Genomic DNA, 14,689 nt, shown 5'->3' with positions numbered 1-14,689 from the left:
TGGTGTCCGCGGGGCAATGTTTTTTTTTGTTTTTTTTTTTTTTTTTTTTTTTTTTTAAAGACATGGTCTCACTATGTAGTTGAGACTGACCTGGAACTCATTATGTAGCCCAGGCTGATATCAAACTCACAGCGATCCTCCTGCCTCAGCCTCCCGAGTGCTGGGATTATAGGTGTGCACCACCATGCCTGGCCAACATTATGGTTTTGATGGAGGATTTCTCCCCAAAGCCTCATAGGCTCAGAGATGAGGATTTCAGAAGGAGACAGCTCATGGAAGCAAGCACTCATCAGTGCATTCACCTACATGCGAGTTGGGTCTGGGTGTGTTTTTGGCAGGTGGCAGGGTTGGAAGTGGCAGGTCTCCTAGAGCCTAGCTCCTCCCGTCTTTCTTTGCTTCCTGACTGCCATGAGGTGAGCAGCTTTCCTCAGACCTTTCCACTGTACCCTTCCTGTCTTGGAGCCAGCCAACTATGGACTGAAAACATCAGCCAAAATAGACCTCTCCTCCTCTAATTTGTGTGTTTCTGGGATTTTGTCTGTGCAACAAGGAAAGCGACTAAGACAAGCAGAAACTGAGTCCCGCCTTTTTCCTGAACAACAGGAGAAAAAGCAGGAGTCTAATGTAGAAAAGTTAATTTACTGAGCTCGTGCTATGCATACTTACACCCTGTACCCAATTTATCAGCTGGTAGGAATAAAAGGGCCAAGCACACAGACAACTAAAGTAAGAAGCAGAAGCCGGGAATGCAGCTCAGTGATGGAGCGCCTGCAAGACGTGCGGAGCCCTTGGTTCAAACCTCAATCCTTGTAGGACCAAGGATTGAATCAGCAACACACACACAGAAGGAAGTGACTAATCAGTGCCACTGGGACACTCAGCCCTGGCAATGATCCTAATTGGTTTGAGGGTTAAGCAAAGAACTTTTCAGTAAATTAAATTTAAATTGGATCTGGGATGCTTGTTAGGATTTCAAGTTACTTAACACTGCCGAGCGCCCATTATGCTGGGTGCCGGGACCGGGCGACTGGAATGGCGCAAACCACAGCTCTTCACCCAGACCCTCTGTGGGGTGAGTAAGCAAGGCCAGCTCACGCCGGCCACACGGAAGGGGCGCCCCACGGGCTCCTGCCAGTGTCACTCCGGGGAAGGGGCAGCGAGCACAGCGGGCCTGGGCACCCGCGGCTCCCTCTCTTCCTCTCTTTAGAGATCACCCTGCTGCCCTGCCCCAGCACCGTCCTTCCCCTTGGCCCGGCGCAGCCCTCTTTCTGTGACCGCTCTTTCTACTCTGCATCTTTTCTGTCACCACTAACCACGTCCAAGTGGCTCCCCTTATGGAAGAAAAACCTCACCTCATTAGCCTCCTCTGGCCTCTGCCTTTATCTCATTCCTCCTCACAGCCAAACGCAGCCTCGCTCAGCCACATTTTCCCTTCACTTTCTCTTCAGCTTCTCCTGCTGGCTTCCCACTGGGAGTCCTGGCTGAGATCATCACTCACCTTCCTGAACCCTGGCGTCTGCTTTCTCCTTCGGCAAACGTTCTTTTCCGTTGGCTTCCGCAAGACAAACTCTTTAGCTACTGAATTCTTTTTTTAAAATTTTTGAGACAGGGTCTTGCTGTATAGCTCAGGCCGACCTTGAACTCACTGTAGCCCAGGCTGGCCTTGAACTTCAGACAATTCCCCTGGCTCAGCCTCCCAGGCTCTGGAATTATAGTGTGCACCACCACGCCTGGCCAAATTCTCTGCTGTAGTAAAATACACGAATCATAAATTTGTGACTTATGTGATTTTTAAGTATTCAATTCAGTGCTGTCAAATACATCCATGATATTTAAATCGGGCTCATTAGTGTACGGTTTGGTTCCCTTCAGGGACCTCTGCAAAGCCCCATGAAGGAAAGAGAAGGGTTGGCTCTGCTCTCCACGCTGTTCCAGACCACCTGTTCCCTTTGTATTTGCTGAGCAAATGACTAGAGAGCTTGTTAATCCCCCTGCGGCCCTGCCTGACCCATTCCTACTTCTCTGCAGAGGGAGGCTCGCTGCAGACCTGACTTCCTGCCAGGCTGGCTCTGACTGAGCTCAGGCAGAGCGAGGTGCTGGGAGGTCCTGAGAAAAGAAGTGGTCTCCTGACTGCCTCCCTCCACGAGCTTCATAACCTCCTCCTCGTAACAGGGCTCCGCAGGGGCCGCCACAGCACTTTGGTCCTAAGTGGGATTGTGGCTTCCCAGGGTCATTATTCTATGAGTATCTCACATTATTTATTTTATTTTATTTTTTTGCTGGGGATTTAGCTCAGTGGTGCCACCACCTGCCTTACAAGTGCAGGGACCCGAGTTCGATCCCCGGTACCAAAAAAAAAAAGGGGTGGGGATCGATCTCGGGACCCTGAGCTTTCGAGGCAGGTAGTGGCACCACTGAGTTAAATCCCTGGCCCTATTATTAAAACGTTTAATCCTACAGGTAGGATTGATCAAGGATAGAGACAGTTATAAAACAGATGGGATGAGGGCCTGCACTAGGGAAAGACAGAAAAGACAGGGACAAATACACCTTAAATGAGCCCTACAAAGTTTGGCCACTGATTCCATGTAAAAACTATATGCTTGCTAAAGAAAGGAACTGTATTTCATTCATTCTTTGACTCTGATGCCTGGCTCTTAGTAAATACTTAGTAAATGTTGGTGCAAAGATTTATGGAAGAGTTGAAGATGATGCTTACAAGGTTCAAGGCAGGGGTGGCTCCCCTTTTTATTTTTATTTCATTTTTTGTAGGACTAAGGATTGAACCTGGGCTTTTACACTAAGCTATATCTTTAGTCCTTCTAATTTTGTGGGGGAGGCAGGGTCTCGCTGTGTCACTAACTTGCCCAAGTTGGGCTTCAACTTGCCATCCTTCTGCCTCAGCCTCACAGTGGGCTGAGATTACAGGTTTGAGCCACCACACCTGGCGGTGATTCCCTTTATAAAGCAAAGTGGTGTCAGGTTAATATGTGAGCCGTAATGACAGTCACAGTGACAATGGCACAGAACGAAGGCATCGAAATAGTGGGATTTTTAGGGCCAATTGGATCTAAATCCCAACATTCCCACCAGACCTTGGTTGTGTGACTTGACATCTCTTTCAGCCAAGTTTCCTTCCCTGCAAAATGGGAGTAAAAATCCCCCAAGTCATAGTGTTGCTGAGGGGAATACTCAAGATTCTATATGGAGAGCCTATGCCCTCTCTGAGACTCCACCCCACCAGATATCTTTTTTTTTTTTTTGGTACCGGGGATTGAACTTGGGACCTTGAGCTTGTGAGGCAGGCAGCAGAACCACTGAGCTAAACCCTGGCCCTGGCCAGACATCTTGAGATGTGACACAGAGACCACACGACATCAGGGGTTTCCTTTGATGCTATTTCTTGTAACCACAAAATCAAGCTAGTAGTTCTTGTGCCTGAACGATCCAGGGCTGCCATGTACATAAAGAGTCTATTTGTGCACACTGCCTGTTAACCTGTTTCCGGAATCCACTGTGGACCTGGGGGGTCTTCCCTGCCTGCCTTTTGTGGGAGCCTAGGAAGTTACCCCCTGTGCCATCAATAGCAGTGGGTTACGTCCTAGCTGTTAGGTCTCTGCGCCGCTCAGGGTAGGACTGATGCTATGTGCCGTCCTCCCTTTACTGTGCGTTTATTTTAAGACCACTAGGGGTACATCAACCCTGGAGTGCAGATGGGATTCAGAGCCAAACTTCCATCCATCCTTAATGCCCTGGTGTCTTCGTCTCCCCTATTCTCTAACCGCCCTTAGGATAATTCCTCTTGGTCTCAAAGACATAATTTCCCCACTCCAACTCGGAGAGCTGGCTTCATATTTCAGCCCATTAAAAGCTACCAAAAATGACCATCTCTAATACTCTACTGGATTTGCTGGGTCAGCTATCCCAGGGACAATGGTTTTTCAGGAATTGGGCACAGAAGAGGAAGACGGTCCCTTTCAGGATGTTTATAATTCCAATAACGACCTCTGGTGACCTCCCACCCAGAAGTAACTTCCCTCCTAACTCACGATAATTGACTTTCCTGTTGTTTAGTTGACAATTTGTTCCCCTTTAAGACATCCCTGTAACACTTAACTCTCAAAGCATCTCAATATTACAGGTTTTATTTTAGACCTCCAAACCTTGATGTGTAAAGACACTAGCTTATCGCCATCCAGTTTACTCTGGTAGAATATTCACAAATTTATATAATGCTATTTCTTTTTTTCCTTTCATTAAGTTTATTGGTACAATTTAGGTATGCAATACAGTTGCAATCATCATTGGGATCTTGTACCTTTACATAATGTGTCTTGGTTCTTATTTTTTCCCCATTCCCCTGCCCTCTCTTCACCCCCTCCACCCTTCCCTATTGTTTCTAGTTTTTCCTTTTCTCATATTTTTTCTTTTCCCTTCTTACCTTCCCCCTACCCCTCCCTCTTCTCCTACTCCTCTAGAACTTTTCTTCCTCTGGTACCTGCCCCACCCAGCAGTCACCTGTGTCTGTGCTATTTCTATAAATTTACCAGGGCAAGCTAGTGACTTCAGACTAAGGAAACATGCTTTAAAGATGCATATATTGCATATTTTAAATATATATATTAACAGGCTGGAATAGGAAGACTGAAAGATTCCCCCCCATCCCTTAAAATCCAACAGGGGAAAAACATGCAGCCTCCCATTTCCTTTTTTTCAGATTTTTAAAAAAGCCTATAGTTCCTTAGGTTTATAAAAAAATGCTCTTGGTATGCCATGGAAATATCTATTCCCCAGCTGAATGATTCCAAGGATTCTCAAAGGCTGCGAGAGATTCAGGGTGCCTCTTCTTTTCTTTTCTTTCTTCTCTCTCTGTCTCTCAAAGCTTGTTTCTTTTTCTTCCCCCCAACCCGGAGACAAGGTCTTACTGTGTAGCTCAAGCTGGCTTCACACTCACAACTCTCCTGCCTTTGCCTCCCAAATGATGAGATTTCAGGTGTGCACCATCAGGCCTCGCTGGCATCTTCTTTAAAAATACTAAAATCAGGTTTAAAAACCTGTGCTGTTTCGATTGCTTACATTTTGTTGTACTGATGGTCTAACAGGAAAACACACACACACACAAACACTCAATAGTCATGCCAGTCAGAAGATAGTTAAAAGATTCAATTTTAAAATTCCAAGGTACATTGAGGTGATGTAGTTTGATCATATATCTCAATTTTAAGTTTGCCTAGGGAGGGGCAGTGTCTTCTTTCCATCCTGTAGGAGAATCTTTGTGTATGTCTGTTTGGAGGCAGTGTTAGGAGTCTAAATTCAGTTCTTTATAAATTGTGAGGCCTGGAGCAGATGGTCTCTTGGCTCTGTGCTCTCTTATCCTCCCCCTCTTCCTCACCATAAGCTGAGAATATTTAGTTAATATTGGGAAGGCAGCCAGGTGTGGTAGCACAGGCCTGTAATCCTAGCTACTCAGGAGGCTGAAGCAGAGGGATCACAATTTGAGGTCAGCCTGGACTAACTAAAAAAGTCTGGGATTCTCCAGTCCCCTGACAGAGGAGAAAATTGGCAAGTATATTATTATTTAATAATAAAGAACTGAAGATGATGATCATCATCATCAAGCCTTAGCCATTTTAACTATGCAAAGAAACACCTGAAGCTGGGCAAAGCCTCCTATAATCCCAGCACTGTGGGAGGCTGAGGCAGGAGGATTGCAAGATGGAGCCCAGACTGGGCAACGTTGGAACTTAGCAAGACCTTGTCTCAAAAATCAAACAAAACAAAACAAAGCAAAACACAGACAAAAACCCTTGAATCATCCCATCATGGATAAGGACAACAAAAGATAGATTCTAAGGGCAGTTTCTCCCTCAAATGTTGAAACCTAGGTTTTTCTTAGCTGATTTTTATAGGTGTCTGTTTGACAGGTCTTGTTTAACATAGCTTTTTCTTGGGTGGGTACCGGGGATCGAACTCCGGACCTTGTACTTGCGAAGCAGGTGGCAGAACCACTGAGCTAAATCTCCAGCTGATATGTCTTGTTTAAATCACAGGTGCCTCACAAAGGAACTTATGCTGAGCTAGTACTAAAATGAGTAATTGGTATAATTGGTTAATGCCTATTTAAATTGTCTACTTTAAGATTTAAACTGGAAAACAATTTTCCACTGAGGATATGTTACACTAACATTTACACATCTATACTTGCAGATTTAGAAATGTCCCGAGCTCCATGCTTGTGACCAGACACTGTTCACCAAAGTATCATTCATACCTCCAAACATCAGAGCCTGTCATTCACCCAGATGACTGTCTGGTGTGGGAAACAGAAGAGAAGCTCAGCCGTCCATGTGTAATTTGTAGCTGAAGCAACCCTTTTGTGTGGATGAACTGGCTGATCTGTAGCATTGATAAAACCAGACTGAAGTTGGATTGAGGTCATCGCCTTCTTGCCCTGGGAGCTCCTGGGTCAGTGCGTCACCAGACAGAGAGTAGATGGTGCTGCAGGGATCCTCACAGCAACAATGGAGAGGGGTTATAGGGGCTGAGGTCTCCCGAAATCGCACTATAAAGCTTCTGTGCCCTGGGCCGGCTGGGGCAGAAAGTGGATTCATAAAGGTGAAGCAGCCCAGGGAGGAAGTTGAGCTTCTTCTCTTTATAGTAGAGAAATAGCCAGCTGGAGATGTAATTTCAGGAGAGAAGGCAAAAGAGGGCAGAGAAAGAAGTGGTTAGAGAATAAAAAGAATTGACAAAGACACTCCCCTAGTTAAATGCATAGAACGGGGTAGGGGTTGTTGCTCAGTGATGGAGGCCCTGAGTTCAGTGCAGCACCCCTGCTCCTAAAGGGGTGCTCTTTCCCCTTCTTATCTTATCTTTTCTTCTTTCTCTCCTCTCCCCTCCCCTCCTTTCCTTTCCTCTTTCTTTCTGGGTTGCTGGGGCTTGAACCCAGGACCTTACACATATTAAAAATACTCATCTTGAACGTTAGCTTCCTTTAATATATTTAAAAGTTCAGGGGCTGGGGATGCAGCTCAGCGTTGCCATGTCTGCCTGGTAAGTGTAAGGTCTTGAGTTTGATTTCTGGTACTGAAGAAAAAAAAAAAGTGTATGAAGCAAGTAGTCATTTATTCATGTTTCTTTAAAAGTTACTCATTTTCAAAAAATGTTTCTTTTTTTTCTTCCTCATAAAATACAGAATGTCCTCCACCTCAAATACACTGTTTTACTGAATTACTACAGTATTGCAAATTCCCCAGCACATGAATTAGGAGGGCCCAATAGCCTATGAAAGGATCATTTTTTTTCTGAAAGAGGAAACTGAGTTATACCTTTAAGAAACACAACTAAAGACTAATTGAAAAAAATAAATCCTAAAAATAAGACTTTATCTTTTAATATTTTAAGTATTAGTTTATCCAATTGGGTGTAACTTCCTGGTATTGAAGTAATTCCAAATAACACAAACAATAATACAAATATAATTTATAATCACTTGGAATGTTAATTGTTCTACTAGGACAATTGCATACTTGTTTTCATTGTTTTCTTGCTTGGTTCTGTAGCTGTAGACTAGATTACGGTTTTCACAGGTTCCATGGACATACACCGTGATGCAGCCTGAGGACTCTCAATTAAAATAAACTTCAAGTGGTACAAGCTTGTAATCCCAGTGCTCCAGAGGCTGAGGAAGGAGGGTCAGAGTTTCAGGCTAGCCTAGGGAGACCTTCTCTCAAACAAACAAACAAACAACAACAAAAAACAAAGACAAACTTCTGTCTCCTTTTGAATTGATTTTTGTGATACTGGGATCAAACCAAGGGGTGCTCTAACCTCTGAGCTACAGCCACAGCCCTTTTTATTTTTTGCTTTGATCACGTACTTGCTAAATTGCCTATTCTAGTTTCAAACTTGGAATTCTCCTTCAGCCTCCTAAGTAGCTGGGACTAGAGGCATGCACCACCGCACCCAGCTACCCCTTTCTAATTCTAAATTTAGGAGTCTGGTGCTCAAAACAGTAGCAAATGGAGTTGTATTTGCAGTTTTTGTCTTCATTTCTCTCTCCAAAAAAAGCCTGTTTCTTTTTAAATTTAACATTCTTTTTATTTTTTTGTTTTCAAGACAGGGTCTCATTATGAGGCCAGGGCAGACCTCAAACTCCTGGCAGTGCTGCCTCAGCAACTGTTCACTAACATACCAGTCATAATATAAATTTAAGTAAGGTCTGTGTTGCAGAGAACAATGCAGTGGGTTTTAATTCTCAGACTTGAATTGAAAACGAAGAATAATGCCTTTCAGAGTTAAAAAAAAAAATCCCACTAGTGTTAAACTTCAGCAGTTTCAAATGGATGGGGGGGGCCCTAGCTGTGGTGGAAGGGTTCTCCTGGAGATGGTGAGACAGGACAGAGGTGGTAGAGACTTCATGGGGTCATAAAAGCTGTGAAGACAGAAGCAGTGGTCTTGGACAGGGCAGCCCTGGGACCAAGAGGATCTGACAAAAGCTCTGCACCCAGCGAGCGGTTGATCAGTGAGCAAATCCCCTGTCCCCACCTGCCTGCATCACTGCAGGGGGCTGTCCCAGAAAGAGTGGGACCTCTGCTCCAAACTGACACTGACCTGAGAGGGCATACATCAGGGGCAACAGCCTTGGGAGACAGGTGCTGGATGTACTTTCACTACATTTCTAGGGAACCTTACCCATTTCCTTGCACCTTTACCTCCCTAGCCAAGAAAAAGTTCAGGTTCCTCTCAGTGTGATGTGCAGTGCAACATGAGAGAGACGACTCTTCTTGCCCCCTGGAGTTGGGAGTCATTTTCCCTGGATATAAACACCCCACTCCTTTAATAAGAGAAAATGGTAGTACATGTGGTGGTGTGTGCCTACAATTCCAGCACTCTCCAAGTCTGAGGCAGGAGGGTCGCAAATTTGCAAGTTCATGCTCAGCTTGAGCAACTTAGTGAAATCCTGTCTTGGAAAAAAAGTCCTGGGGATGTAGCCCTGGGTTTAGTCCCAGGGAGGGAGTGGGACGGGGACACAGGGAGGGAAAGGGGAAGAAGGAAAGGTTGTGGGAAATTCTTGATTTAAGTAGCAGCTTCCTCTCATTATTGCAGACCAAAGCAGCCAGAGATGGCGAGAGCAGAGTGAAATGTGAAATTTGGGAGCAAAAGTGAGAACTCCACTGCCCTAGATTCATGGGAAGACTTCCTGGTGCACATCCTTTTGATCTCCTATCTTCTAAGCTTAACTTTGGGGCTTAAAATTTTATATACGTCTGAGATTCGTTGAAGGTGGGAGTGGTCTAAAAGCTCAAGAGTTTTCTTAAACATTCATAACTTAAATTCTAATCAGATGCTTGCCTGTTGTTGATATTCGATAATGTTGACTGTGATGTTTAATAATTCTTTAGAGTGGAAGACTTACTCTATAAATTCAGAAGCATAAAAATTTATAATCTTGGCAGGCTCGGTGGTGCACACCTATAACTTCAATGCTCAGGAAGTGGAGGCAGGACAATCACAACTTCAGTACCAGCCTGGGCTACATAGTGATTTTAAGGCCACTTTGGACAACATAGCAAGAGCCTATCTTAAAAAACAAAGAAGTGAATTCATGATTTGTTTGAAACCAAATGGGCACCTCTATGTATTTGATATGGCAGTTAGGGTGGAGTGTCAAATTGACTCATTTTGGGATCTACTTGAGGGATTGATGGAACACGCTTTGGGGTGTGTCTGGGTGTCATGGAAGTGTGGTATTGGGGTATGGTTGGCCTCTTCCCCTTCCTCTCTGACACTCTTCTCATGCTTTGCTTCATGCTCACCATGAACTAAGCAGTTTTCCAAGCCATGGTGTTCCTGCTTTGGAAGCAGCTGACTATGGAGCGAATCCCTTAAAAATGTGAGCTGGTATTGGGTGCATGAACCAGTGATGGGAAAGCTAATACAGAAAATCAGTACTACAGTGGTGTGGCTGCTGTCAGTGTACCTGGCCATGTGTTTTAGAAGCCTTTGGAACTGGTTTGTAGGAAGAGTTTGGAAAGGTTTAGAGATATGGGCTAAATGCTGTAAAAAGAGCTTGATGGGTGATTTTGCTCAGGGCTCAGAAGATTTGTCAGAACTCTAATAGAAATGCAAGACATAAAGACCAAGGCTCTGAATATTTCAGTTGGGTACAAGGACTCCATTGACAGTTGGACTAGATGCCATATGTTACACTGGCAGAAAATTTGTCTATGTTTTGCCCATATCCCGATACTTCGCAGGAGTCTAAATTTAAGGGTAGTGGACTAATTGATCTGATTGATGAAATTTCAAAGCAGCCCAACATATAGGATATGTCATGGGTGCTCAGGCTACTTTTATCCGTATTTAGAGTGAGAAGCAGAAACCTCTTTAAGATACAGATTTAACCCTTAAAGAGTTCTGGAATGAACATTTAACATCCTCACCTATGTTGGGTTAATTGAGAAATCCTGGGCCAGTGTCTCTCTAAGGACCCTGAGATCTGCCTGTGTACAGGAGAGAGACTTTGAAGCCTGTGTAGAGGAGCTTGAGTCCTCAATTGACCAGCCTGAGTTACAGTGAGCCCTCATGAATAAAGTAAAGGGTCCACTGTACTTTGAATAGGACCAAGAAGGCATTTCAGAAATCAGCAAGATTCTACTCATCACAGACTCGAGGATATAAAAATGGTAACCTTTTATTTGAGAAGAAAGTCCCCAAGACCCCTTGCTTGAGAAAGGCTTCCTTGGGATTCATTTCACTATGCTCAGCCTCCAGGCACTTAGAGGCCAATTCAGCCATGGTCCAAGGTGGCCCAGCTACTGCTTGAGCTGGTAGCAGACCTTGGTATTGTCCACACGATTCTTGTTTTACCAGCATGCAGAATGCAAGATTTGTGGGACCGTGGAGGCCTCCGTTCAGATTTCAAAGGAAAGCCTGGGAGGCCAGGCAAACAGCCCCTGAGAGGGCAGGCATGAAGATGTAGAAATGAAACCAAAAGTTCAGTGGAGATCCCAGGAAGTCAGAGATGCCAGGAATGTGCAATGTCCGCCTAGGAAAGCTGTAGACTCTGAGTGAGGCCAATTCAAGAGAGAGGCCATATGGGCTACCACTGGCAAGGCCACAGGGACAGGGCTGTCCAGGCCCTCTGAAACTCACTAACATATTCCCTGGAGCTACAGGACTTAATATTTGCTTTTCTTGGTTTCAGTCTAGTTTTGGTCTAATTCTTTTCTGTCTTTCTATTCCTCCCTTTTGGGATGAGAGTGTTCACCCTATGACATTGTACTTTGGGATTACATAATTTAAAAAAAACTTTTTTTAACAGAGGTTCACAGCTGAGAGTTTGCCTTTAGACTTAGAAGAGTCTTTGACTTTAAAAAAAATGATGGAACTGTTGAGACTTTGGGGAAGGGATTGTTGCATTTCCAGTTGTATGGAAGTGTTGTATTATGGTAGGTGGGATTATGAACTATTACCTTTATCTGGAGGTTAAGTATGGCTTAAAGAGATGTGCTTGTTGACAAAGGGTAGACTGTGGCTATTAGGGAGCAGTGTCAACTTGATTGGCAGGGGATTAGTGGAACATGCTTCTGGATGTGTCTGGGTGGGTCTGTGTCTCTCTCTCCGGATCTGTTCCCTTGCTCTGCTTCCCAGCCTCCATGAACTAAGCGGCTTTGTTCCGTCACACCCTTTCACCATGGTATTCCTGCTTTGGAGCCAGTTGACCCTTGGCTGAATCTCCTTAAAATGTGAGCCAAATTGATCCTCTCTTTTAAGTTGTGGATGTTAGGTATTGTGTTCTAGTGACAGGAAAACTAGTATATTCCCATACTGACCTTCTATAGCTTAGCTGACATGCATCATGAGGAAGGCCCCCCCCTTTCCGAAGCTGGGCTCCTGAACATGGGGCTTTAAATTCAGAGGATAATTAGTTTGAATTTGAACATATGATTCCAATACTGTCCCACTCTCAAAAGTGTTAGGGTCTGATTACACTCTCACAGGCCTGGGAATCATCAATCTTTTAAACTTTTACCAAGCAGATGAGCAAAAATGCAATGTTGTTGTCACTTTAATTTTCACTTCCCTGTCTTCTGACAAGATTAAACAATCTTTCATATGTTAACGTGGCCTCTGTACTTCTTTCGATTCTTTGGGTCATTTGTCTTCTTGCTGATTTATAAAAGCTTTTGTAAATCAGGGCTTTTTAACTCTTTTTAAAAATCATGTTTATGTTACGAATATTCTCTTTTCATTTATCACTTGTGTTTTGACTTTCTATAGCAGTGCTAGTGAACCTTTCAGAGACCGAGTGCCCAAACTCCAATCCCAAACTCACTTTTTTATTGCGAAGTCCAACACTGCAATTAAACCTGAATACTGAGGTTTTAGTTTAGAAGAAAACAACTCATACATTAACATCTTTTGTCATAAATGAAAGCAACAACATCCGTGCCATAGGTTCATCATCACTGGTCTACAAATAGCAAAGATGCCACTCTGTGCCCCTCAGCTCATGGGCAAGAGATGAAAGACATACAATGATGACACAGTTTGACGAGGTTACGCACAGTCTTTTCAATAAACAGCAGAGGAAGCATTTCTAATATCAGGAGCAGGTTAATTTCATCTTAAATGCATTTTAATGGGGCATGAAAATAATGTAACTCCATTGAACTGGTTATTTTTATCACGAAGTCAGCCAAATGATCTCTCTCTGTTTTTGCTTATTTGTCATGCTGCGGGTGGAACCCAGGGCCTCTAGAGTAGTAAGCAAGGGCTGTACTATTGAGCTGCACCCCGGTTCCACAATCCAGCTCTTGACCACTCCTCACCTCATTAACTTCTGCTTACTCTCACAGGTTCCCTCCTAAATGCCATTTTCACTGAGTGCTTCTATCCACCCTTCGGTTTTTAAAGGAAGGTCACTTGTTGGCTTGAAATAGACTTTTGGATACATCAAGAGTGTGTCCTAATGAGTATGCACATGAGAAACATCTGAGAAACTTTTGTTTGAATAGTGACTATGCAAAAAGAAGTTTTAGACTTTGGGATTTTAAAATAGGAAAGCTGACTTTCCAGTTTAGTAGTCATTCACTTAACAAATATTATACGCTAAGCAGTCCTTCTTTAATTTATTTTTTGCAGCACTGGGATCAAACTCAAGGCCTCACATGTGTCAAGAAGACTCTCTACCACTAAGCTATACCCAGGCCATGTATTCTTAACTGCTGTAGCTATAATTTTATATTCTCGGCACTTACCTGCTAGCAAAGGAGAGATACAGAAACCAGCAAAACCGTAAGTCTAAGTCAGAAAGTGACACATACTACAAGGAAAAACAAGGCAGCATAAGTGGGGTGTTATGAGTTGAATTGTGTTTCCCTGAAAGATTTTGAGGTCCTAGCCCCAGTGCTTGTGACTGTTAACTTACTTGGAAATAGATCTTTGCAGGTGATCAAATTAACATGAGATCTCTAGGTGAGTCCTAATTCAATATGACCACTGCCCTGATAAAAGTGGCAATGTGAGGTGGGCACAATGGTGTGTACCTGTGATCATGGTATTATGGGAAGCTGAGGCAGGAGGATCACAAGTTTGAGCCTCACTTGGGCAACTTAGGGGGACCCAGTTACAAAAAAAGGATGTAGTGAGTCTTGTTCCCTTTTCTCAAGTTGCTCGTAGTCTGTAGTGTGTGGACAGACAAGACAGACAGGGAAACGTCCAGGGTAAAGGCACAGGAGGATGAAAAAGACAATGTGATAAAATACAACATATATCAAATCGGTCTTGGTGAAGTTATGGATGCTAAATCAATGGCAGGTGCCCAGAAAGAAATGAAACAGAGGGACAGGACAGATAAAGAAAGAAGATAAGGAGAAAAAAGAAACGACATCAAAGCCCTTAGGCTCCTAATTTTCCTACGGCCAGCACAGCATACTCCCCAGACACTCGGCTTAGGGCTATGACATAGAGTAACAGTTTCTGGTGCACAGTTGTAAGGCAGGCGGCAGAACCACTGAGCTAAATCCCTTGGTGCACAGTTGTAATTCCAACTTCTTTCCTGAGGGTGCAAAGACCTGGTCACAGGGATAATCTGGAATCATCTTTAATATACATCTGTATTGTCGGGTATACACAGATTTTGTTTCTTCAGATCTGATTAGAGATGACTTGTGAAAACAGTCCATTGTAGTCATATCACCACTATGGCAGGTCTTATCTGTGTCTTGTGTAGGGGCCACCATCCGTCTTCTTCATATGTACGATTTTGTGCATTCAGTCTATGGAACATTCAGTGGCACTAATCTCCCAACTGACTCATGGTCTATTTATGGTACGTGGGTGGGAGGAGACAGAGGAAGAAACTCAATACCCCAAGGAGAAGTTCTGTATTGAAAAATGGAAATATAAAACCACAAAGGAAACAAAGAGCAAAATGGATAAAACTGCAAGTGCACTAATACGGTGACTGCTTTGCTTCTTGCATCTCTTTTTTCTTTCTTTCTTTTCCCCTCCTCTGCCCTCCTCTCCTCTCCTTCCTGCCTTCCTTCCTTTTCTTCCTTTCTTCCTATGCTGAAGGTTGAAGCCAGGACCTCACCACTGAGCTATATACATAGCCTCTTTTCCTTTCCTTTCCTTTCCTTTCCCTTTCCCTTCCCCCCTCCCTCTCTCTCTCTCTCTCTCTCTC

At 43.9% G+C, this 14,689-nt stretch overlaps 1 protein-coding gene across 1 annotated transcript in view; it reads left to right on the top strand.

Annotated features, from left to right (window-relative positions):
• Positions 1 to 13,221: 13,221 nt before the first annotated feature.
• Ndufaf6 (NADH:ubiquinone oxidoreductase complex assembly factor 6) overlaps positions 13,222 to 14,689 on the top strand; it is a 37,693-nt gene continuing 36,225 nt past the window's right edge. Inside the window, exon 1 of the mRNA XM_033760052.1 lies at positions 13,222 to 13,299. The gene's annotated coding sequence lies outside the window, so the exon portion shown is untranslated. The remainder of the gene's footprint in view (positions 13,300 to 14,689) is intronic.

The sequence above is a fragment of the Fukomys damarensis genome, unplaced genomic scaffold, assembly GCF_012274545.1.
Source record: "Fukomys damarensis isolate Sample0158 unplaced genomic scaffold, DMR_v1.0_HiC HiC_scaffold_5, whole genome shotgun sequence".
Taxonomy (NCBI): Eukaryota; Metazoa; Chordata; class Mammalia; order Rodentia; family Bathyergidae; genus Fukomys; species Fukomys damarensis.
Note: the sequence above shows the minus strand (reverse complement) of the source record. Positions and strands in the feature narration are given on the sequence as shown.